Source organism: Protopterus annectens, chromosome 7.part0 (assembly GCF_019279795.1).
Source record: "Protopterus annectens isolate FY-2018-M chromosome 7.part0, PAN1.0, whole genome shotgun sequence".
In the NCBI taxonomy this organism is placed as follows: domain Eukaryota; kingdom Metazoa; phylum Chordata; order Ceratodontiformes; family Protopteridae; genus Protopterus; species Protopterus annectens.
Window position 1 is genome coordinate 1,176,619,374 of NC_056739.1, and position 25,959 is coordinate 1,176,645,332.

At 40.0% G+C, this 25,959-nt stretch overlaps 1 protein-coding gene across 1 annotated transcript in view; it reads left to right on the forward strand.

The window, feature by feature from the left end:
- LOC122806146 overlaps positions 1 to 25,959 on the forward strand; it is a 256,706-nt gene that overhangs the window by 179,261 nt on the left and 51,486 nt on the right. The window lies entirely within an intron of this gene.

The window sequence follows — 25,959 nt, forward strand, 5'->3', positions numbered from 1 at the left end:
TAACCATAAACTGGCAAAAATCCAATCTCACCCCATCTCAGTTGACAGAATTCATAGAGGTTATCTTGGACACAAAAAACTGCAGAGCTGCTATTCCAGAGCACAGAATTCTAAGGATAAAGCAACAACTAATTCCAATCCTTTCAAAGGAAAAATTCATGGCTCACTCGGTTCTACAGCTGTTGGTTTCCATGGCAACCTCCATCACCATTGTTCCCCTGGCCAAGTTTCACATGAGGCTTCTACAATGGCTACTGCTCATCCAATGGTATCCTTTTCAGCATCCTCTTTCAGCCATGATGCGAGTAACCAACAGGTGCAAACAGGATTTAAATTGGTGGATGGCATACAATCTCTCACAATGGTCTCGCCCCTTCTCCCCCCAGCAACCCAAGGCCACAGTGACCACAGACGCCTCCCTGATGGGGAGGGGGGGATATGTCAGGGACAGACAGTCCAGGGCACTTGGTCCAAACTGGAGGCCCATCTGCATATAAATGCTCTAGAGCTGAGGGCGGTGCTTCTGGCGTTGCAAGCATTCCATCCCCTGCTGCCGTCTGTGACAATTACGATTCAATCAGACAACATGGCGGTGGTCTGGTACATCAACAAGCAAGGTGGAACCAAACCTTACCCCCTTTGTCGAGAGGCTATGAGGATATGGCAATGGGCGATGGCTACCAACCGTTTTCTTCTAGCAACGCACATTCCCGGGAGTTCCAACGTGATAGCAGACAGACTCAGCAGGTGCATTCTTTAACCTCACGAGTGGTCCCTGAATCCCTTGATAGCGGCAGAGATCTTCCACTGCTGGGGCCGTCCTTGCTGCGACCTCTTTGCATCCCCAACCAACTACAAATGCAGCAACTACTTCACCCTGATTCCCCCTCTAGGACAGTCACCCAGAGACGCTGTAGTCCACGATTGACCCTCGGGTCTTCTTTACACATTTCCACCCTTTCCCCTCATTCCCCAGTTTCTGAAGAAAGCCCTTCGGTTGAAGAGCAAGGTGATCCTCATAGCACCATATTGGCCTTGACAGATTTGGTTCCCCTTCCTTTGGCCTCACCTACTAGATCGACCATGGATTCTCCATCCATCCCCAGAGTTGATCTCACATCCACAGAACCTGATTCATCCCAACTTGAACAGCCTGAAGCTCACAGCTTGGCTACTCCAATTCCCTTGATAGCCTGGCAGAATGATCTTTCTTTACCAGTACATGATATTTTCATTGCTTCTCATAAGTCTTCCACTAGAATTACATATCTAAGCAAGTGGAAAAGATTTACCTGTTGGCTGAAAGATTAACAAGTAAACCACTTTTCAGCACCAGTGTCGATAATACTCGACTATCTGGCTGACCTGTTTCAATCGGGTCTGTCGGCCACTACCATTAGAGTTCATTTGGCTGCAATTTCTAATTTTCATGACGGTGTCCAAGATTCCTCTCTTATGTCCCATAAATTGAGCAAGACCATAAAAGGTGTGAATCATCTGAAGCCACCTTTTAGAGTACCTATTCAACCATGGAATTTATCATTAGTTCTACAAGCTCTGACAATGTCACCTTTCGAATCAGCCTCTTTTTGTGACCTCAAGTATTTGTCATGGAAAACCTTGTTTTTGGTCGCCATTACATCTGCCAGACGTATTTCTGAGCTTCAAGCTTTATGTATCAAGAGTCCATACTTGATTTTTCATAGAGATAGAGTGTCTCTGAGAACTAATCCGTCATTTCTGCCTAAAGTGATCTCTGAAATGTCCACTAATCAAGCCATTGAATTGCCAATTTTCTTTCCCAATCATTTGAACAGAGGAGAGTATTGCCTACATACCCGAGATATACACAGGCAAATTTGTTTTTACTTAAACAGGACTAAACCCTTTCATAAATCTGACCAGTTATTCTTGGCCTTTTCTGGATCTAGATTAAGATCTGCTGTTGCTAAGGTCACATTAGCTAGATGGTTGAAGGACTGTGTGACCTTTATTTATACACATTGTAATATCTCGTTGCCTACTACCATGAAAGCTCATTCAACAAGGTCGGTGGCAACTTCTGCTGCCTTCTATGCCAGAGCTTCTTTACATGACCTCTGTGCAGCTGCAACTTGGGCTATGGCCTCATACCTTCATCAATCATTACAAATTGGATTTGGCCTCCAGGGGAAGAGCATCTTTCGGTTCTATGGTGCTCAGGAATGTCCTTCCATGAGAGCCTCCCAGGAATAGAGGTAGCTGGGGACTCTGTCCCATGCGTAAGGAATGAACGAGGATTAACAATATCAGATAAAGAAGTTATGTCTTACCATAACGTTCCATCTGTATTGTTGATCCTCGTTCAGTCATTACAACCCTCCTTCCTTCTCCCTCCTGTGGTTTCTAGTGGATCTCACCATCCAGTTCTCTTAGATTATTTGACCAGAAGTAGCCTTTACCTTCTTTGACTTGCAAACTCAATCTGAGATAACAGGGAGAGGGGGATTGTGGGTAAGAGTTTAGCTCGAGAGTTTGAAGCTGACGTGAGCTTGGAAAATGGCCAGCTCGGTTCCGAGCTCGGATCCGATACCCATGCATAATGACTGAACGAGGATCAACAATACAGATGGAACGTTATGCTAAGACATAACTTCTTTTTCTTTTTGTGGATTTTGTAAAAGTTAATGATACACAGTCATGGTTGCTGAATTTGATGGGTATGTATCAGTAATAAATTAAAAAAAAAAAAGATAAAAACACTAAAACCTTTATCTGAATAAGAACTTTAAATCAGTAACAAATTAAAAAAAAAGGATAACCACACTAAAACCTTTATCCAAATAAGAATTTTAAAGAAATTAAAAATTAAGAGATTGCCAGTAAAGTGCTGCATACTGCATCTGGTTGACCTGACTTCTGCCATTACTTATGTGCAGTAGCAGATTATAATTTGGTGGGTCAGGCAATTCAAAGACTAACTTGTAGAACCCCACACCCTTGAGCCAGCAGGTAGCAGTAGTACTTTTGGACAGTCAGACTTTTTTTTTCCAAGTCATATACTGCTGCTTTGGACATCAAACATAGCAAACTGTGCATCTCTTTATTACTCCCAATCCCAGTCTTCTTTTATTCCTTGACAGTTTTATATGCAGAGGCTGAACATCAAAGCTTACTGTCACTGTGTGATGACAGGCTTCCATCCACTATCTCAAGTCTACTTACCATTGTGGTGTTAGGAAGAACAAAACATTTTTTTTCTCTTTCTGGCTACTTGAAGCTGACCATTGGCTACCCCAGGGCCTCTGTTTGACCACCGGGTCTGCCATCCTTCCCATCTTCTCTTGGAATAACTCCAGCCCATGCTCAGGTCAGTGAGGGAACTGAGGCAGCTCAGGCAATGAATGTGCATTTGTATATGTGCTTATCTAGATAGAAACATTTACATTGGTATCTAATACACATTTTGTCTAAACACAAAATATTGACATTTTCTCTAAAACTGACTTAATTGACAAGTCATTTTAGCTAAAATACATTTTATCTAACATGCTTCAGATAAAGTACACCCCCACACCCCTTACTTAAAATATAGCAACTCCAAGGCACACAAACTCTGAGAGAAGAGACAACACCACACACATTGAATCTCTGCTGTTGATTTTTCACTTTCTCTCAGGTTGTGCAACCATGGAGGTAGTATATTTATGTAAGATAGGTGTGGAGGGCAAAGTCCTTCCATAGGTGGTGCAGGAGTGGGTCTGCCCCTCCCCTGCAAAAACATTGATGTCTTTGATATATTTTCTCTATCTGAAACATTAGATTGTGTTTTAGATAAAATTTAGAACAATTTTGTCAATATGTTGTGATTAGACACCTCAGTTTCCAGAAGGATGGAGTTTCTGTGAGAAGTAATCCTATTTTTATTCTTAAAGGGGTCTCAATGTTTACCTTCATCCAGTCTATTAATCTATCTGCTTTTTTCCAGATCCCAAGAACGAGAGAGAAAAACTTCTTCATACTCTGGATGTCCACAGAACTCAGGTACTACCTAGACAAAACTAAGTCCTTCAAGAAAGCTGTTTGCCTCCTATGAGGAAAGGACAACAGTGATAAAGCAGACTATCTTTAAATGATTGTCTCATACTTTTTCCTTTTATTACTCTCACCATACCAAGTTACTATCAAGCAGGGATAGGGCCCGTTCCCCCATGGCTTTGGCTTCTTTGGTGACTTCCTAGAAAGGGGTGTACACTAGAAGTGTTCTTGAGGCAACAGCTTGGTCCTCTGCACATAACATTTACAAAGCACTGCAAATTGGATTGCATTTCCAAGTCCAGAACAGGCTTTGCTGGGACACCTCTCTAGGAGCTTCTGGATTCTTTATTTCCTCCTTGCTTTTTAGTTTTTAAACTGTGGTAATCTACCTATGTATCCTAGGCTACTGCAGCAGTTATCTAATGTTGAACATAGTATAGTTGTATAAGTAAAACCACCATATCAGATGTTTTAATAGATCACTCTTGTCGCCTCCCCCTAGCCTCCTTGTTTTGGTGTTTTTTTGTATTGCCAGGTGTAGATGTGTAGCTGATATGTATAACTTATGGGCTGTGGGAGTTTCCAATAGGTTTGTTTCTTGCAAGAACAAAAGCTTTCAGGTTCTTTGAAAGTGGCTTTCAGCACATTTTTTGTATCATTCTGATTTACAGAAATATCTTTCATGGACTTATCACCAATGCAAATATGAAATGCACTTAAAAGGCGGCCTAGAGAGGGTTATAGTCTCTTCCTGGCATCATGAAATTGTGTAATCTAGAAGCAAAACAACAAGACCAGAAGTCATATGGCTGGAATTACGTCACTTGATTTTACATAGTAATGGTATTAAAATGAAAATTCCATACACAGATTAAAATCCAAACAGGCAGGTAGATTGTAAGTCCTGTGATTCTAAAGTATGTTTTAAATCTATTTAGAAGAAAATCTGTTGGTTATTTGGTTACACATCAAACACAATATTCTTTAGTTACACCTATTTTTTCCTTTCTTTCTGCCTATATATTTCTAGATATTTCAATTTCAGTATTTGTTAAAACAAGCTTAATAGTTTATTTTAGGAATTAAAAAAAATTGCCACCTATAAGAGTAGAATCATAAACCAAGTTACCTACCCAGTCATCCAGTTGTTTCTTGACAGTCATTAAACTACTGGAATACTTTATTCTAAATGGCAACACATTCAAATATAAACCAGCTCAACAATGAAAAGATTTTTTTAGTTTAGTATTAAAACTTGGAATTCTCATAAACCCACTGTTTTTTCTGGTGTCCATCATCTGAGATTTTATTCCAACTCCTAAATTCATGGCCAGTCTATCATTATGTATACACCAGTACATCAGGACTAAATCTCCCCTTATCAGTCTGTAATTAATAAAGAAGTCTTACTAAGCTGTTCATATATAACAGACCCTATTGTTGAGCAATCTGCAGCATATAGCACTTCTCAATACTTTGGAACAAAATGTACCACAGTATTCAGTATGAGGCCTCACCACTGACTTTTAGAGAGGAATGAAGATATCCTTACTTACAACTGAGTAGCTCATTACATGCCCTTCAATGATAAGAACTCATTCAGCAATGAAGAATAAAATTTATCCTAATACATTGATCCTTCATTACCGATATTCAGGGAGTTCATTCATTCTTATACAAGTTCGTTGCAAATATAGATTTAATTTGTTATGATTGCCCTTCTGAAGATCATCATTCATGGGTATGGGTGTACATCTAAAATTTATTCTGGTATCTGTGGTCTACAAATGTTTTTACTTCTGCACTTGTAACAAGTCATTCATACATGAAAAAAGTTGAAAAATGCTTGTAAGATTTTTCACAGAAAGTAATTTTAGTTGATTTTCTGTGAAGCAAATTTGGCATTCCTTCACTATGCTTCTATGCAGTAACTGTTCTGTCACCAAAAAAGTCTGCAGCAGTAAAACAAAAGTCCATAGAGTAGCTGCATTTTGGCTTTTTTTAGTCCGAAATTAAGCAATTTCAGATGATATGTCAGGCTTTCAAGCATTTTTTCAGATAATTTCAGATAATTTCATTGTGCTCCCATTATGCTTGAAGAATGAGCTAGTAATAATGTTTTTCTAGGCTGAAACTTGATACCGTGCAGCATGGTGGGGTTGAGTAATGTTGCACTATACTGACTGCAGGTGATAAATATGCCACAGATGTTACATGCGACTTTTAGAATATGCAATGTAAATATGGACAAACAGCTGCTAACCAAACATGGGAATACAAGAAGCAGTTCCCCCAGCCAAATGCATGTTTGCCAGTGTGAATTATGTTTCAGCAAAACTTTCTTCTTTCCTTGAATTTGGAGTCAGATGGTTCCATTTCATTTAACTGTCCATGCTCAGTTAAAACAGGGCACTTAGGAAAGGAAAAAGATGCAAGAGTTCTACATGAGACTGTTAAGGGGTATTTTGTAACCTGGACAAAATTAAAAACATTTTCATGCAGCTCAGAAATAAAGTGCCTAAGAGAGTGAAAAAACATTTATTTTTTCTTTTAGTCATTACAGCTTGTTAAATGTTTTTTTCAGAATTTTCTTATTGCCATGATTTGTATGGTGGAGATGTAATGATGTTTCATTCTCATAGAAGATTAAGGTATTGGAGTTTCTCTTTCCAAAAGCCACTATTGCAGTATGAAAACTTGATTTCTTTTAGTATCAGGTGACTACTATTTATTTTATTTGTAATTTGTAGAATATTAATTTTAGTTTTTCTGGAGCAAGGGGTTGAGTTATTAGTATTTCCATTAATAAGTACACACTTCTAAACATATCCCATTTGTGTGTATTTTTCAAGCACTGGTTGTTTAGGACTTATTTTACGTAAATGTGTTTATAGTAGTGCTACACTTTCAGAAGACTTAGTTTTCTTCTGTTGCATGTTGTGGAGTTTATATTTACAAATTTAGTTATTCAGTTCTTACTATCCATATCCATAACCAATAGCTTCCAGTTTCTTAATTTTTGTATTACCTTTTGTTTAGTCTCTTCCCACATATCCTTATCTGCCTTAATATAATCCTTTTTTAATCTGTAGACCTAGATACTTCATCATATCATGTCTCCCTAAATATGATTATTGGTGAACCAGTTCATGTGCGGCTACATAGTTCATTGCTATAATGTTTGTTTTAGCTGCATTTATTTTATATCCTGAAAAAGTCTTGAATCTGTCTCTATATGTTCCATAATACAAAAGTGTTCTTTTCTGGAGTTATCAAACACAAAATAACATAATCTGCAAATAAAGCTTACTTTTCATGATTACTATTATACCCTTGAATTTATGACTCCCTTACTTTCTTTGACAGTGGCTCTACATTGCTGCAATAGCATTTAAGTTATATGGGTTGTGTCTTGCTCAAGGCACAACAGGCCAGCTTCCAAAAGCTCTGGCTTCCTCCCACAGTTCCAGTCTGACTGCTGATTGGTCAACTCTTTGTGACATAGGCAAACTTACATTTATGGTTATGTTAACTTTTGATCATTTAAAGGAAAGTCTTCTGTTGGGAAGGTTTTTTTTTATTATTTTTTTAACCTGGCCATGGAATGCTACAGGTTAGTACATGTGTTCACTTTGTGACAACTTATCTGCCATTTTTTTCTGTCAAGACTACATTTATTTTAAAGGGGTTTCTAACAGGAATTGTGACAGCTCCTTATGAATTAGCGTACTGGGGACTTTGTATGTGTGTAAAAGTGAAATTGTACTGTTTGAACAAACTGACAACTTACCTTCCAACCAACTTATTCCAGTGTTTTTGACCACATCCAAAGCATCCTTCTTGGTCTCAGCATAGATTCTTACCCCACTCCTGCTGGTCTGACTTCTGTAGCTCCTAAGGAAAACAAAAACAGCTTACCAGAGTGCTCTTGTCAACTTCATGGTCTCACTTTTTGCCTCAACAAATGTTTAGTGACTTTGTAGTGGCCAACAGTCATTCCTCAGAGTATTCATATACTTCTGTAGTTTCCTCTGGTGTGGTCCTTTCAGCCACCATGAACAGGGAATAAGCCACATCTTTAGCTGCTCCAGTGCCCAACCAGGCATAGGGCAACCATCATTACTGGGAAAAGGAGGCTTGCTGGGGCGGTGCTGCTGGACAAGCCTGGAGAAAGAGACCTCTTGATGAGGCAAATATTCCTTCTCCAAGTCAGACACTGAAGATACTCATAAAGAATAAAACAAAAAGTTAAACATTTTTCATCATAAGACATGGTATCTATAAGAAAAGATTTTCTTACCTTAAACAAGAAATTGTTACAGTCATTCCTAGTACACAGAATGCAGTACCTGTTAATCAAGTCAGCAGAAATATTTCTGAGGAAGATATGTCAGATGATCCTGACACAGACAGAGACACTGCTTCACCTCCTGCATATTCTCAAGCCCAAAGCAATGCTGCTGAGGAAACATGGTCCTAACAACTTCCTTTGCAGGAATTTTCTTTTTTTAGATTATTGCTATGATGAATGAGTTGTTTATGTGGGAACAAATGGATGTTGCACTGAATTGAGATATTTTGACTTGTTCAAGTGGATATGCCTCATTCTGTACCTGTTCCTCCTCTAGTTCCAGCCTTGGAGGATTTATATAGTGCTGCCTATAACAGCCCGGAATCTGAAGTTGGCTGTTTTCATCCAATTCAACCTTTGGTATTAACGGAGCATATCTGATCCAACCACGGCACTTTCCAGGGCATGAATCCAGGGCTGTGACTCCTCCCTTTACCAATAATCCTTCCTCCTTTAGAATATTGCCACTTGCTCAAGAAGGACAAGGGCTCTGACAAACTTCTTTGGATAAATCAATTTCTATTTTTTTCTGCTAACAACTATTATCTTTTTCTTTTGTATTGCCTATTAGTATTTTACTCCCCTAGTATTAGATATTTTACTTATTAGGTAGTTCCAATTTCTTAGTCTAAAATTTTCAGCTGTCAGTCCCTTTCTAAAATATATAATGTTATGTTGTCCTATCTCGCCTTCATTCTTACAGGTTGGGTTTGGAACCAATCCTCATCTCCAACTCGGCCGAATACACTAGCTCAAAGTCTTTCACTTGGCTCATGGCTGAATAGCTACCCCTTCATGCAGTGGTGTAATTCCCCAGATCGCATTTACCACTTTACAAGTTCAGATGCTCTCTCCTTGGCCATGGCTAAGTTTTTTAAAACTTTATATTTTTCTTGCCTTTTGCTAAAGCTATTAGTCTAGATTTAGTAATATAAATAGTTTTTCTCTGCTGTAGTGCTGCATGTGCAATTTAATCTTGCTACTGTGTTTGTTGCTTTGTTAGCTGTTTTTAGTCACAAGGCCTTTTCTCTTCTATCCCATCAAACTTTCTGTAGAGTAGTTGGTTAGAGTGTGTATTCCCTTGTCTGTGTTAATTAGCTCATTTTAGTTGGAGAGCTAAGTACCCGCTTAAGTTAGAGGGTTTGTCTATTGTGTCCCCTTGTTGTAGCTCTACTAGGTCCATTAGAGGGCCTAGTGCCCATTTAACTTAGAGGGCAGAGCTGTTTGTTTTTTTTCTTTTTCTCTCTTCAAATAGATGTGTTGTGCTTTTTTGTAGTGTGTTATTAGGATACTTAAATATTACGTGTGTTAGTTTTTCTATAGATGTGTAGTTTGTGCTTACTCTTTTTTCAGTATTGGTAGTTGTCTCCTCCTCATGATGTCTAAGGAAAGCAGAGAGAAGGAACCTAAGCCATCAGACATTAAAAAGTTTCAGAAATGTTCACAAACAATGTCAATTACTGGTGGGCATAATATTTGTGTTTATTGTTTGGGGGTCATTCACCTCCAAGAGACATGTACTTTCTGTAACTCTTTCAGCTCCCATTTCTTAAGGGAAAGAAGGAACACGTTAATTCTCAAAGGACTCCTGAAACTTCCTTTTGATGAAGCTTTGCAGACTACCTCTTCTAAAAATAAGTCCCCTTCCTCTAAAGGTGACAAGTCTACAAAAAGACCATCTTCCTCTTCCTCTTCATCGACTCATTCAGAGCCACCTAAAAAACTAGCCAAAACTTTAGAAACATCAATCTCAGCTCCACAGCCCTCAGAACTGAGAGAGATCATTGAATTAGACAAATCAAGTCCTTTGGTTCCACGGCCTTCAGAGCTGAAAGAGACTGCCTTTCGGAGCCGGTCCACTGAGCTAGTACCAGTCTCCCCTACCTTGAGATCTCCCATATTGCAGAGATCTCACTCACCAACCCTCTCCTCCAGGTCCTCTAGGAGCTTGTCGGACGATGACGTGGACAGGGTGGTGCGCAGACTTTTGAAGTCGCCAGCGTTGGCTAAATTATTTTTGGCTCTGACCCAACCAGTTTTGGAGCCATCCAAGACTATTATATCCGCAACTATTCCTCTTCCAAGCCAAGCTGGATCTTCGGAGCCGGAATGCCAAATACCATTTGCTGTAAACTATTCAGTACTGAGACCCCTCCAGGAGATTTCAGAACTGATCCATGCTCCAACACTCAGTGCCATCCAGGGTATCTAGGGACCGAAGTTCTCCGGTCAGCTCCGGCGGGGACACTCGGACCTGAGTTTCTTCAGTTCTGAGTTTACCTCTCGGGACTTCGGCATAGCTGAGCTTGGCTCCTACATCAGCCTTGGAGCCTGTCTTCTTGAGGCCGAGGATTCCCTCTGTTTCCTCAGAACCGGAGGTGTTCTTGTAGCCAGGAAGGCTCTGGTTTCAAGCTGATGAGGTGTGTGCTGTCCCCACCTACAGCTCTACACAAGGATGGCATTCCTCCCACCAAGACACTAGATTCTGTCTCAGCACCATCCCATCCACAAGAGAGCAGAGATTCAGAGCCTCAGGTAACCCCATTGGGCGAACCTCAGTCTTCCGAGACCTCCCCAGAATGCCCTTCTGAGGAGACTCCTCGAAAGAGAACATGCAAGAGGAAGCATATAGACTCCACTGATGAGTCTATCACCTCTGACACTGACCTCGAGGAGTCAGAAGGGTCCCCACAGTTGTCCTCTGAAGATATCTCCTTTGCAGATATCTCAGAAATCCTGAAACAGAGAGGTGGCTGGAAGCACATCAACCCTTCTGATGGGGAGTCAGTGCACCTGAAGGCCTTTGGATCTCAACCTTCAGCCTCATAGGTGTCTCCGCCTTTTGACGAGCTATTGAAGTTGGTTAGTCAAAAGGTGCGGGAGTCACTAGACACAATAGAACCAGTCCCTCGGAGGCCAAATAAGTTCTTATCAGCTCCATCTGAAAAAGATTTTCTCACGAAAGGCATCCCTGTAGATGCTATGGTGGTGGCAGCAGCCACCAAGAAGGAACTTTCTGAAACTTCTTCATTTGTCCATCCACAGAACAAGGACTCTCAAATGATGGACAGATATGGGAAGTGTATTTTTTCATCAGTGACTTTTACCCTTAGATCGCTGAACTATCCTACACATTTTACGAGACTACAAAGAGATCTCCTGAAGGAGTTAGGAGATAGTCTCTAAGGTTCATTAGCTGCAGGGGTCTCAGAAAAGGTGACCTGTCATCTGTCTACCTTAAATTCCATAGTTAACTCCTCCATGAGGCTGATATCCTGTGCAGCGGGTGGAGCGAGCAGGGCAGTGGGTTCAGGAGTTTCCCTGAGGAGACACTCCTGGATGCGCTTGTGTAATTTTGCGAAACCTTTCAAGTCTACCTTTGTCAATGCCCCTTTTGATGGTTCCTCACTGTTTGGACACAAAGTCAAGGACAAACTCACCAGATCTGAGCAGGAAGGAAAAACTCTCTCTGCCATTGGAGTACATTTCTCCATACCTTCAAGACCTTACCCTAAAGGTCAGAGGAGTGGGAAAATGTGGTTCAAAGATCCCAGGGAGTTTTTCAGGATGCACAAGGTGAACCCTTCCCCAGGGGAAGAGGGCGAGGTAATAATGGTAGATGTTTTCCACAAAACTGAGGGAGTCTGCAAAACCAGGGTGGACATGATTCCTTTTGCGGCTGGCCCTACCAGCGCTCCTGAAAGGAGGCCCATCTGCTCTACTCTGGAGGCAGTCAGGGGCAGTTAACTTTGTACCCAGAAGCCTGGCAAGATATCTCAAGAGACAAGTGGGTACAAAGTATAATATTCAAAGGTTATTCCATGCCTTTTTGCCATTCTGTCCCACAGATCAGGACAATCCCCGTTGTTCCACCCAGTCAAAGGGAAATTCAAAAGTTGCTAGACAAAAGAGTCATCCAAAAAGTCCGCATAGACCAAATAGGATTCGGAACTTACTCAAGATTTTTTTTAGTGCCAAAAAGAACAGGGGACTGGAGACCCATACTGGATCTCGACAAATTAAACGAATCCGTGAAGAAGTCTAAGTTCCAAATGGTGACACTGCAGTCAATTCTTCCCTTTTTAGGGAAAGACGATTGGATGTGCTCAATAGACCTCCAAGATGTGTACTACCACATAAAAATGGACAGAGCATCAAAGAGTCATTTATGCTTCTGGCTGAGAGCCAGTCATTATCAGTTTTGACCTCTGCCCTTTGGTCTCACTAAAGCTCCCAGAGTGTTCAACAAATGCATGGCAGTAGTCATGGCTTACTTGAGACATCTAGGATTCCAAGTGTTTCCGTATCTAGACAACTGGCTCCTAACTGCCACCACAAAGTATCTACTTCAACAGGCGAGAGACACCACACTATGAACCTGCTCTCAGTTAGGCATAACAGTGAATTTAGAAAAATCTGCCTTGTTGGCATATCTGCATATTACATTCATAGGCACGGATATCGGCACCATTTCCATGATGGCACATCTGCCTCCTGACAGACTTTCTATTCTCAGACAGCAAATTGCTGACCTTCTACCCAGAAACAAGGTGAAAGCAAAAACTATTTTGAAGGTCCTAGAAACCATGGTATCAACTATCACCGTAGTTCCTTTAGCCAGGATACATGTGAGAATTCTTCAATGCCTCCTTTTTGCTCAGTGGTCATTACAAGAACTTCCCATTTCTCACCAGATCAGAATTATAGAGGCATGCAAGAGATATCTTCTATGGTGGCTTTGGTCCAGCCATGTGGCCATCGGATGACATTTTGTGCCACAACAACCCATAGCTACAGTGACCACGGACGCCTCCCAGATATGGTGGGGGGGGCATTATCTGGGAAGAACACTCCAAGGCACATGGCAAGAACATGAAGCCCATTTGCACATCAGTGTTCTAGAGATAAGAGCAGTGCTTCTGGCATTGCAAGCACTCTAGGACTCTCTTCTCCTAGGAACGATTGCAATCCAGTCATACAACATGTCGATAGTCTGGTACATAAAAAAGGAGGAACCAGATCATACCCCCTTTGTCGAGAAGCACTGAGAGTATGGCAATGGACAATCTCTTACCAACATTTTCTAGTAGCAACACATATCCCAGGAAAATCCAATGTGATAGCAGACAAACTCAGCAGGGTGATATTAATGCATCACGAGTGGTCTCTAAACCAAAACATAGCGGTGAAGATTTTCCAAAAAATGGGGCCAGCCTTGTTGTGACCTATTTGCCACCCCCATGAATACCAAATTCAGCAGCTACTTTGCCCTAATCCCACCTATGGGGGAGTCACCAAGAGATGCACTTGTTCACAATTGGCCCTCAGGACTACTGTATGCCTTTCGGGACTACCGTATGCCTTTCCCCCCTTTCCCCTGATACAAAAAGTAATTCAGAAAGCAAAATCCTTGGAAAGCAGGCTAATTCTTATTGCTCCATATTGGCCTCATCAGATTTAGTTCCCAATTCTCTGGCCTCACCTACAGGAGAAACCATGGGTTCCGGACCCAGTTCCAGACCTTCTGACCTATATGTCAGGTAGGCTCCCTATTACGCTGTCGCAGACACAGGTTGTCAAATGCATCTTTGTCGAACTGCAAAGCGCAAAAAGGCAAAATAGCGAAGTAGCTTTTCAGTGAATTCTTTCCCTGGGAAAGAATTTGTTTGGCCGCTTTCACTACTTTGCCTTTTCGGCACTCTAGTGTGATCTTGGAGTTGGTATATTTAAGTAGGGGGGTGTGGTGGGCACAGCCCCCCACATTATGTAATGTTTTACAGCGGGGGTTGTTTTTTTTTTGTTTTTTTTTTTTGTTTTGGAACAGCGATTTTTATTCCCTTGGGGAAAAAAATCATTGTTCTGAGGTTTCAACGTAAGCTTTTGCTTACATGGGGTCGATTATGTGTTGTTTGGTCTTCTAAGTGTGCGATATCATAATATAGACCCGTCAGGTACACTTCATCTTTCTCTCCAAACCCTCAATTTGAAAGCATGGCTGTTCTACTTCCAACCTTAGTTAGGCTTCAAGACTTCACACCAGCAGTAAAACACATTTTGGTATCTTCTCACAAGGTTTCTACCAAGAAGTTATATTCTAGTAAATGGAAATGGTTCTCCTACTGAGCAGAAGCAAAAAACCCTTTTCTACCCCAATTAGTTTAATTTTAGAATTTCTTGCAGAACTTTTCCAGCAAGGTTCTGCCACAGCTACAATTAGAGTTCAACTAGCTGCAATTTCTAATTTTCACATTGGTGAATACACTCCTAACCTGATGTCGCACAAATTGTGTAAAGCATTTTTAAAAGGCACTTGCTTATTGAGACCTCCCATAAAAGAACTTCTGTCACCAAGGGATCTGAATTTTGTCCTAACTTACCTAACTTTCCCTCCCTTTGAAGCTTCATCATCATGTGATCTCAAATTTCTCTCCTGTAAAACTATTTTGTTAGTAGCCATTACATCTGCAAGAAGAGTCTCGGAATTGCAAGCTTTATCAATCAAGCCGCCATACTTGATTTTCCATAAGGATAGAGCATCTCTGCAAACTAATCCATCTTTTGTGCCAAAAGTCTGTTCTCAAACCAATCTGAATCAATTAATTGAGCTCCCAGTGTTTTTCCTAATCATAGCAATAAGGCAAAATACAAACTTCACCAATTGGATGGGCATAGGCAACTTAGGTTTTATCTGCATAGAACTAAAGACTTTAGGAAAACAGACCAATTGTTCATCTCCTTTTCAGAAGCTAAAAGGGGCATGCCAGTTTCAAAAGTTACGCTTTCAAATTGGCTCTCAAATTGCATTACCTTTATATACACCTCAAATAACAGGAAATTACCATTCAAAGTTAGAGGTCACTCGACTAGAGCCTCAGCAGCATCCTCTGCTTACCTAGCCAGATTATCAATGGACAGTATTTGTACCACTCCTACATGGGCAAGATCCCATACTTTTATTACTCATTACAAAGTTGATTTGGCCTCCAGGGACAGGGCTTCCTTTGGTTCCACTGTGCTCAAAGGTATACTCCCGTGAGACACCCAGTAAAATGGTGCTAGGGATGCTGTCCCAATCAGTAAGAATGAAGGTGAAATAGAACAACATAACATAAAGAAGTTATGTACTCACCATAACGTTCCATGTTTGTTGTCCATCTCACCCATCATTCTTACGACCCTCCCACCTTCCCCCAGCCCAGGGCTCCTAGAGGACTTAGATGAGAGATCTTTCTTCCTTAGTGAAGGAGCTCCTCTGAATGTCCTTGTTACTTCTATACCTGATGTTGCATGACAAATGTAGACACATTGCTTTGGTTAGCAGCAAACAAAATCTGGGGAATTACACCACTGCATGATGAAATAGCTATTCAGCCATGAGTCAAGTGAAACTCTTCAAGGTAGTGTATTCAGACGAGTTGGAGAAGAGGATCGGCTCCGAACCCAACCAGTAAGAATGAAGGGCAAGATGGACAACAAACATGGAATGTTATGGTGAGTACATAAATTATTTTTCCAACTGCTCCTATAATCTTTTAGCTTTGTACTTACTGTTGTTGTTCACTAACAGTACTATTCCCTTTAGAGCAGTTTCTCTTTCCCTCATGACTGACAAGGCCATTGAATTTAAAAAAATGTTCAGCCTGTCGCCATGAGTCCCCCCGCAAGATCTGCACTTCATGTGTGTTTATTGTATGAGTGTTGCCCATCTGGATACTAAGTGTTAGGCCTGCACATCATTTGGTGCTCTAGCTATTCAAGTGTGTCAAGACAAATTGGTCTTAAAGGGCCTGCTTCCTACCAAAGTGGGAAATTCAGCGCCAACTATTGCAGAGATATTTTCTCTAACTCCAAAGAGTGATAGCGGTAAACCAGTTAATGAGAAAGAAAATAAAGACAGAGAAAGAAATCTGTGCAGAGAGAAAAGAAACCAAAGAAAAAATCCTGTAAACGTTTGCCACATTTGATAGATACATCAAGTTCAGCTCCAGACTCCAAAGCATTAATTTCTGGAGCCTTGCTGAATCTGGTCACTTTCCATTCCTCCACGATTTTCACCAGAACTTTTGTGTCTGAGGCTGAGTGCCCTTTTCTTCAAGAGAAGCAACCTTCCCGGCCATCATTGGTGGCATCATCCTTCAGGTCCATCCACTCATCAGGGAGTCTTTCAGAAGCAGATTTCAACACTGTGCAAGTTCCTCCGGACACAGATTCATCTGGGAGTCCTCCCGGTGCTAACCTCTTATGGGCACTGGGTCTGGTCCCTTCTTCCATGTCATTCCAGTCTCCTTTACCATTCAACTTGTTGGATCCAAAGTCCTCAAATCTAAGCCTACCTGGTAGAGCTTCTACATCGGCGCTAATGGTCTTGTCCACTTTGACTCCAATGGCTTCCCATACTCTCTCGACTCTGGCAGTGTTGGATTGGGATGAGTCTCAGAGTCGAAGCATTAGAGCTGATGTTCAGTAGTCGGGATTGATTCCAAAGTTATCTGATCCTTCCCAAGACAACATGTATCTAGCATTATGGTAAGGTCATAACTTTACTTAAAAAACCTTCAGTCCCCTAAACAAAAACAAATACAGGCTTTGCAAAGTTTCTCAAACTAACAAGCATATGTTTTCTCACCTTAGGTCTGACCCTGCAGCAGTATCAACATCTACACCAGCAAAGAACAGGCTCCTGGTATCATCGAACCCTTCCACAGTGGACAGAGGGGAAGATTTTGGACAGATTTGGTAAGAAAATTTTTTTCTTCCACTTTTGTGTATTAAATTCATAACTATAGGACCCATATGTGGAAGTTTTTGCTTTTATGTACAGTCATTTTGAGAGCTAGCTACTACTCTTCCTCCAGAAGGTAGTGCATATCTCAGTTCTATTGTTGTCAGCATTTCACAAGTACTTAAATATGTTTTAAGGAGTGTGTATGATTGTGCAGATACTGTGTCTAGGGTCTCTTCTGCTATTAAGAGATATATCTGGGTACGTAATTAAAAGTTCTCTTTTGAAGTAAAGTCTGAAATTTTTAACGCAGCTTTAGATAAGGAGGTTTTATTTGGATCATCTATTACTCAGATCCTCAAATAATTTGATGACAGAAGGAAATTAATTTAGCGATAAACAAACAAGCAGTCCCTGCCTACTCAAGCTAAATAGAGAAACAAAAATAGTTGGCAAGAGTGAAACAATAAGAAATAAGGATATCTTCTTAAAAAAGGGGGACATTCTACAACTTCAAAATGACTATTCCAGCATTCTTAGATGACTTTATTATCTGTGCAGAGTATTTTCCTAGATGTCAAGAGTCATTAATATGGGTTTCATCTCTTCTGACCATTCTGAAATTCCAGATAAATATTTAGAAAAATTCCTTGACCCTGTCACACAGGATTCCCCTTTGAGGATGTATTATAGACTCCTTATGGAAAAAGACTTCTGATTCAAGAGAAGCTGGATTTTTATCTGGAAACTTTCTTGAGCTTCTCAACTCAGTCTCCGACTTCAGCCAGAGAGTATCTCAGGATCCCGGGATTCATGGCATCTTTGATTCTCATGATTCATATCTCCAAGTTACACAATAGAAAGATTCAGTGCTTTCTAAAAAAACACATGAACCCAAGATTTGCATCCTCTGGAATTTCAGATTCCAGTCTTGTTCTTTGTAAAAAAGGCACTACATTGATGAGACAACAAATAGAAGCAAATTCAGATCTCACTTTTCCCCTACATCTCCAAGCCAATCTGAAACTAAGGATGCCTACAATTTTGCTTGGGAGGAGTGCCAGTGGGGGTAAAGGTACAAGGCCTGTGGGATTCTTCAGACAGACCAAAGCACATAAACGTCATAGAGATGTTGGTTGTGATCCATGCCTCTAAATCTTTTCATCATCTGTGGTCCTCAGGACCTCTCTACATGATTACAGACAACAACACAGTGGTATGGTTTATCAACATGCAAAGGGGTACAAGGTTTTACCTGCTGTACAGGCTGGCAGTGATAGCTTAGCTGGTAGTCCTTCAGCAGTCATTAACCTGCATTCCCTCAGAGCAAAACATAGTGGCAAACAAGCTGAGCAGGGCCAAGACAGACCTTTACAAATGGAAATTGAATGAGGGGGTCTCCAGGAATTGATCTAGTTGTGTAAACTTCTTGAGTAGATCTGTTTGTGTCCTTTCAAAACAGACAACTCAACAAATTCTGCTCCAGAACTCGTTGCAAACAAGCATAAAGAACTGATACTTTCTCATTCCCATGGATGTGAATGTTCTTTTATGCATTTCCACCCTTTCCACTGATATCCAGGGTGGCTCTGAAGATTCAGAAGTACTCTCTAGAAGTAATTGTTTTGACTCCTTTTGGCCAAGGCAGTATTGGTTCTCCCTTCTTATGGAATGGGCCAAAGATATTTACCATATGCTTCTTCACAAACTGGACATATTCATATGTCAGAGGGTGTTTGATACACCCCAATCTCAAACATATTCAGCTAATTGCTGGATGATTCAGTTCGAATTCCTTTGACACGCCACGCTTCTGAGAATGTGCAGTAGGCTCTAAAGGAGGCAAGATAAACTGCTCTTATAAAATCTTATATTGGCAAATGGAAAAAATTTTCTAGTTGGTGCCTAGCCAATGACCAGGGCCCATTCAGGGATTGTCTATCACTGGTGCTCAAATATTTGTGTGAGTTACTAGCTTCCTGCCTTTCAGACTCCTCTATCAAAGTGTATCATTTCAGCATGTCTGCTCATGCATCCTCCATTTTTTGGTAAAACAGTTTCTGAGTGTTATACCTGAGACCTCCATGCAAACAGGGTGCTCCTTTCTGGGATTTTAACTTTGTAGTGGAAAAGTTAACTGTGTCTCCATTTGAACCTGCAAATCAAACAGCCTTTAGATTCATTACATGGTAAAGTGTTCTTCACATTTTTCTGGCATCTGTCAGAAGAAAGTCTGTTGCAAGCTCTCATGGTGGGTGAACCCTATCTGGTCTTCCATAGGGACAGCGTATCATTATGAACAAATCCCTCATTCATGTCCAAGGTTGTTTCAGAATTTACTTTAAATGTGCCATTGTTCTATCCAGATTGTCAGAACCAGGGAGAAAGGATTCTGTGTACTCTGGATGTGTACAAGCAGCTCAGGTAAAACATAACTACAGAGAATAGCAGTTCAAAAGAGCTTTACTGTGCAACCATCAGATCTGGTACCTCGGTCTTTTGCCTTCAAAAGTAGCATTTTGGAGTTTTTTGGACGTTTTATATTTTGTAGTGGTGTATTTCTTATTTTGACAGATCCAAGTCCTTTAGAAAAGCTGATTAGCTATTTATTTCTTTTGTTGGACTAAAAGGACAATCTGTGTTAAAACAGAGTATTTCCAGATGGTTGTCCTTGGCTGTTGCCTTTTGTTATGCCCACCATAGTAAACCCATTCCAGACAGTACCAAGGCTCACCCTACGAGAGCTTCGTCTTTTTTGATAGCATATTGGAAAGAGGTAAACTCACGAAGCATTCTAGAGGCAGATACATGGTCCTCTGTGCATACCATTACAAGACACTACAAACTGAATTATTTTTATAGATAGTAGACTAGCTTTGCTAGGGCTATTCTCCATGAACTCCTTCGCCCATATCCTTCCTCTTTCAAGGTTGGATAGGCTTTGGTAAGCATCTCATATAACCTAAGGCTACTGCAGAAGTGGAAATGATGAACACAGTGCAGTTGTGTAATTTGCACTTACCCATAGCAGTAATCATTTGAATTCCTGACTACTGCAGTAACTGCACCCACCCTCTATACCCCTATTATTGCACATAGTTATTGTTGAGAAATAGTTTGGTGATTATTTCTTCTTTTTATTGTTCAGGATGAATACATTACTACTTTGGTGATTATTTCTTATTTTTCTCGTTCAGGATGAATACACTACTACTTAACCTTTGGGCAATAAATCCTGAAGATTTTCCACTCTGAATGCTGACTTTCCCTCTTCAGGGCTGACAAATCGGTAGTCAGAGTGGAAGTGTGGGAAAAAGCCAGAGCTTTTGGAAGCTGGTCAGATGCTGTGTCTTGGGCAAGAGACAACCCATACAGCCTAAAGCAGCAGTGAGGAATTCAAACATCTACTGTTATAGTTAAGTGCAACTTATAGAACTGTACTTTCTCATACCTTACTTCTCTATGGATCATCTTTGCTGTGTTAACTTTCTTAAATGTTTACCTCCCCTCCACAAAATCACACTGATCCATGTCTATCAATTTTGGCAACATGGATAGTGAGTTACAAGCAGAGAAAATGTCTTTAGTCCCTTTAGTTTTATATAGAGGGCAGGAATATTTTTATCACCCAAAGGTGAAGTTGTGGATCATAATTAATAAAGATTTGAAATAATTTATTTGGGAGGGGAAGAGGGGAAGATGTAAGTGGGATAAGTTGATTCTTCTTATAGAACAAGTGGTTTATGATTAGATGAATTGAAGGGATGCTTAGAGTTACACAGTTAAGACCAATATTCATAATAAAAACAGAACTTTATAAATCAATGTGGAAAGGGTTGATGATGAAATCGGGGGTGGGGGTTGAGAATTAAGGAGAGAGTAGGATTTTGGGTGCCGGTCCTTAAGGAGAGTAACAACAACCGTGCAGAATATTATGAAGCTCATGGATCGTGGCAATTACCTTCTGAAATTTGTAAAAAGATAAATCAGTTAAGCGTAAAAGTAGCTTGTGACCCATTCTTAACAATTGTTAGGCCCCCTGCTGAAGTTATAAGGTCAGGTCTAGTGCTGGACTGTCAAAGCTGCCAGTATTGACCTGTAAATGAAAACTGCAGCATTGCTCTCCAAAGAGATAATGTGTGCCTTCCTTTTAAAAACTTGGAAATTACCAAGGATGGGTTCACCAAAAGTGCTTTTATTTATTTATTATTTGTTTATTTATTTGACATTTGTTTACAGGGAAAGTCTGACTGGACCAGAGAGTGCCAATTTTCAGCAGAGGCCTGGGGAGAAAAGCTCCACAATTGTAATATTTTAAAAATCAGGTGCAGATATTTTAAATCACAAAATATCATGTTACATTACAAAACTGGAAGTACAGATATTTTAAATCACAAAGCATCATGTTACATTACATACATAAAAGTGAAAGAATGTTGTAATGAGAAAAAAATAGAACATATGTTTCATAGCAGAGTGCAATGAAAATAACATGAGTTGAAGAGAATATGTGAGGAAAAATTCAGTAGTCATATTATTTGTTACATAGATTAGTATGTGGTAAATGAGACCTGAGACAATTGTAATAAGATATTTAAAGAAATATCAGAGATTACATGATTAGAGACAGTGGGGTGAAATTGAATGATGTCTTAGTATGAGAGAGGTGTTCATGTTATGGTTATAGAAGGATGGAGAGAAGGAGATTAGTTCAGGGTAGAGTCTCTTCAGGGATCTTAAGTGAGTAGGAAGGAAAGAGGTAGAGGAGAGGTCTGCAGAGATGAATTAAATAAGGTTAGGTAGTGGGGAAAAACAAAAAGAAGTGGAGTAGGAGGCTGTAAAGGGTAGTGAAGTGTGATCTAGGTTCAGCAAATATTTTGTAAGGTGTTCTTTTAGGGAGCATTTAAAAGTGGGTAGATTAGAAACAGTTCTGGTGGTTAGAGGTAAGGAGTTCCATTTTTTTTTTTTTTTTTTTTTTTTCTACTGTGTATGAGTAGGCTTTGTCCAGGGAATTTATTCAGTTTATTTATGGTGAGAAGTTCTTTGTCTTCTGATCTGAAAGCTCTTTTTGGAAAATACATGTTGATTATAGGGGTAAGAGTTGGGCAGGCTAATGGTTTGTGTATGATTATATGTACTATTAGTTGAATGTAGGAGAGGTGGAGGGGGAGTTCCAGCCAGCAAAAGTTATGCAGAGCTTTACAGTGATAGGTGAAGGATGATGAATAAGTAGCAAACTTGGCAGTTTTGTTGTAACAGCTTTCAAGTTTGTCTTTTACGGAAGATTGTAAATTAGTTAGATTTGGTGCACCATAGAGTAGGGAGGGCAAATGGTAGGTTTTGGCTAGGGTAATTTTTGTGGTTGTGCTCAGAAAATGATTGTTTCTGTATAGCAAGCCTAGTTTTTGTTGTGTTTTCTTGATATTGCTTTGGATATGGAAGTTAGATTTAAGATCATCAACTATTATGACTCCTAATAGTTTGGTATGGTGGACTAACTCGATTTCAGTGCATTTCCTCAAAAGATTTTGAAAGATCCTTTGCTAGGGGTATGAGTTTTTGGGGTAAAGAGGAGGAGTTGTTTTTAGGGGTTGAGTAGGAGTTGTGCTGTTGCAAACCAAGTTTCACTGGAGATGACAGTTTAGTGAGTGATTTCTTGGAGGTGAGTTAAAATGTTTGAAGAGCAGATGATGGTAGAGTCATCTGCATATTGAATCAAGGTGCCTTCAGAAGAAGATGAGTATAGATGAATGTAGCTTATCAATAAAAATATTGAACAGTAGATGGCCAAGGATGGATCCTTGTGGGACTCCAGTGAAAGTGGGAAGATACGTGTAAATGGATCCTTGCCATTTTACAGCTTGTTACCTGTTGGCAAGGTAACTAGGGAACCATTGAATAGATGGAGCTGTTAGACCCAGGATGGAGAGTTGATTGAGGAGTTTAGTGTGAGAGACCATGTCAAAGACTTTTGATCAATCTAGAAATACTGCAGATACAAGTTTATTAGAGTTGCGAGCCTTATTGACAGTGTCTATAAATGATAATAATGCAGTAGAGGTGCTGTGGTCTGTTCGAAATCCATGTTGCGTATTGGTGCTTAGCTTATTTTTTAAGAGATAGTGGGGAAATTGTTGATTGATACATCTTTCAGGGATTTTAGAAGGGGGAAACAGGATGGCTATGGGATGGAATTTTGAAATGCCAGTGGAATTACCTTCTTTATGTAATGGGACAATGTGTGCCATTTTATACAAGTTAGGGACACAGGATTCTGTTTATTTATTTATTAATAAGAATGCTGATTGGGTATGCTTTTGCATTTGCACCTAGATTTAGGTATTCCAGGGAAAGGTTATCGACTGAGGAGGAACAGGGTTTTAGTTTACGTAAAAGCTTTTTTTTTATGAGAGTTATAGAACCTGGTTGAAAGGTAAAGTCAGTGGAGTTGTCTGCATGTGTATTGGAGAGATTGCAGGTAGGTGAGTTTTGTGAGGGAAATGTAGGGTCTAAGGTAGGGGAAGTTGGCTGTGTGGAACAGGCTGTAGTAGATGAGTCTGAGTTTAAGTTGGCTATGCATTCTATGAAGTATGTATTGAAACAGGTAGCTGTTTGAAGAGGTGGAATGTCTGGGTATGAGATAGGTTTATTTTTTGTTCTTAGACTGATAAGAGAGAATATGAAAGACCTGAATTTTTTATGGTTATCTTGTAGTTGAGTATAGTAAGACTTTTTACCACTATTAACTTGTTTCTTGACTTGGTTTTGTAGCTGTCTGAATAGTTGCCAATTTTTGTAATTTTTATTCTTTCGCCAGTCTTGCTTTGTCTCTTTCTTTCATAAGGAGTTTGCATTGGTTGGTGAGCCATGGGGTATGATGATTTTTAATTATTTTTGTACACTCTGGGGATAATGCGTTAAGAATATTTAGAAATGCTGCATTAAAGTATTCAACTGCATCATTTAAAGGGAGTTTTTTTTAGGATGGACCATTTAACTGTTTTCAGAGATTCAATGAAAGACTCCTTGGAGAATTTGGAGAGATTTTATGTTCCTTTGTTAGCTGTGTAATACTCCTATGGGTATAAGCTGGCAGGTGATCACTTAGTATATCATGAAAGGTACCAGAGGAGGTAAAATTATATGGGTTGGTAACCAGAATCTAATCCAGAACAGATTGTTGGGAGTTATTTTGCCATATCTTGTTGGTGTATTATTAAGTTGAGTGAATCCAAAGATCGCTGAATTTGCAGATAGTCTGCCAGTCAATGTTTACATCACTCAGGAGGATAATTTCATTTGTGATTGTATGTGTTATCCAGGATAGTATATTTTCAGGTATTGGAATGTTCTGACCTAAGGGATATATAGCACAACAATGCATATGTTCTTGGCTTTATTAAGTTTTAAGACTGAGATTAGAATTTCTACTTTTCCAAAAGTTGGGATTGTACCTGTATAGAAAGTTACTGTGAGCATATCTGGAAAGATTATAGCAGTTCCACCCGCTTTGTTATGTTTTCTGTCGAGCCTAACAATATTATAACTAGTGGGTAGTATTTCAGCATCCTTTATTTCAGGCCTTAGCCATGTCTCAGTTGTGGCTAAGATGTCTGGGTTGTGTTGAGTCACCCAGGCATGAAAATCTGTGATTTTGTTGCATATGCTTCTAGTGTTTAGAGTGACTGTTTTTAAATGTTTAGGGTGTATTTTATGGTTTGGAGTTTGAATGGGACTTGGTTGGGGTGAATGTCACTACACTGATGTATGGTGGAGAAAGAGGGTTTGTTTATTTTGGCATTTTTAGCAGAGATGGGTAGCAGCATTACCTTAATATTGGGACTGATATTTTTTAGTATTTTGGGGGTACAACAGTGGAATAGAGCTATGAGAAATGGGTGAGGATGCAGTAATGGTTAAGATGTGCTTATTTAATACCACAACTGGTGGTGATGTTAGAAATGAGAGTAGGAGAACAAATAAGGTGATACAGGAAGGAAATATCATGGTTAGTGTTGTAAAAATTTTGCAGTATGGTAGGTGAGGTAATGAGCAGTGATAATAGAGTGGAGAATAGGTAGGTTTTGATGGGGAGGGAACAGAGTGAGATTTGATTAGGAATTTAGAATAGAAGTGTGTGGAGATGGTATAAAGAGAAAGTTTCTGACTGGATAGTAATTTAGGCACAGGATAGGAAGGTGAGCAGAGGAGGTGGAGTAAGTGAGGTATAAGTGTAGATGTTGAGGGAATGGGTAGGAGTTTGGGGTAGGGCAGGGGAGTGAAGCCCGAGCATAGCGAGGGCTAAATGGAGTGGGTTGGCCCACAGTGGAGTGAGTACCAGAAAAACTATTTATAAAACTGCAGCAAAAACAGGATGCAAGACAAATCCTGCTAATTTTAAGGACAGTAACACAAGCTGGTAAAATGCTGTTAACATACACCTAAGTTAACTGCAAAAGGAAGTATTGCAGTGACTTTGGCTTGAAATAATGCTGTAGTAGCTGGAGAAACAGCTGAGATGAGGGAGGACCAATCAGCTCCTTCAGTGGAATATAGTTACCCCCCCCCCCCTCGTAGATGGGTTACCACCAAAAACATTCAATCAATGAGCTAGAATGGTTATGGATACAAAGAAATTGTCTTTAAACTCTAAATTATCGACTTGAGTCACAGCATTTAATTTTATGGTTATGGGCGTTTTATTGCCTATACACTGATTTTTTTTTTACACTACTAGAGTAAAATATGCTAAAGTGTTAATTTAGCTTCACCTTCAGCAGTAAAAGCCCTGTGAGTGTGGGTGTCCCTCCAGCAGATTCAACACTACAGTACAGAACACAGTAATGCGTAAGTGAGGGAAAACAATTAA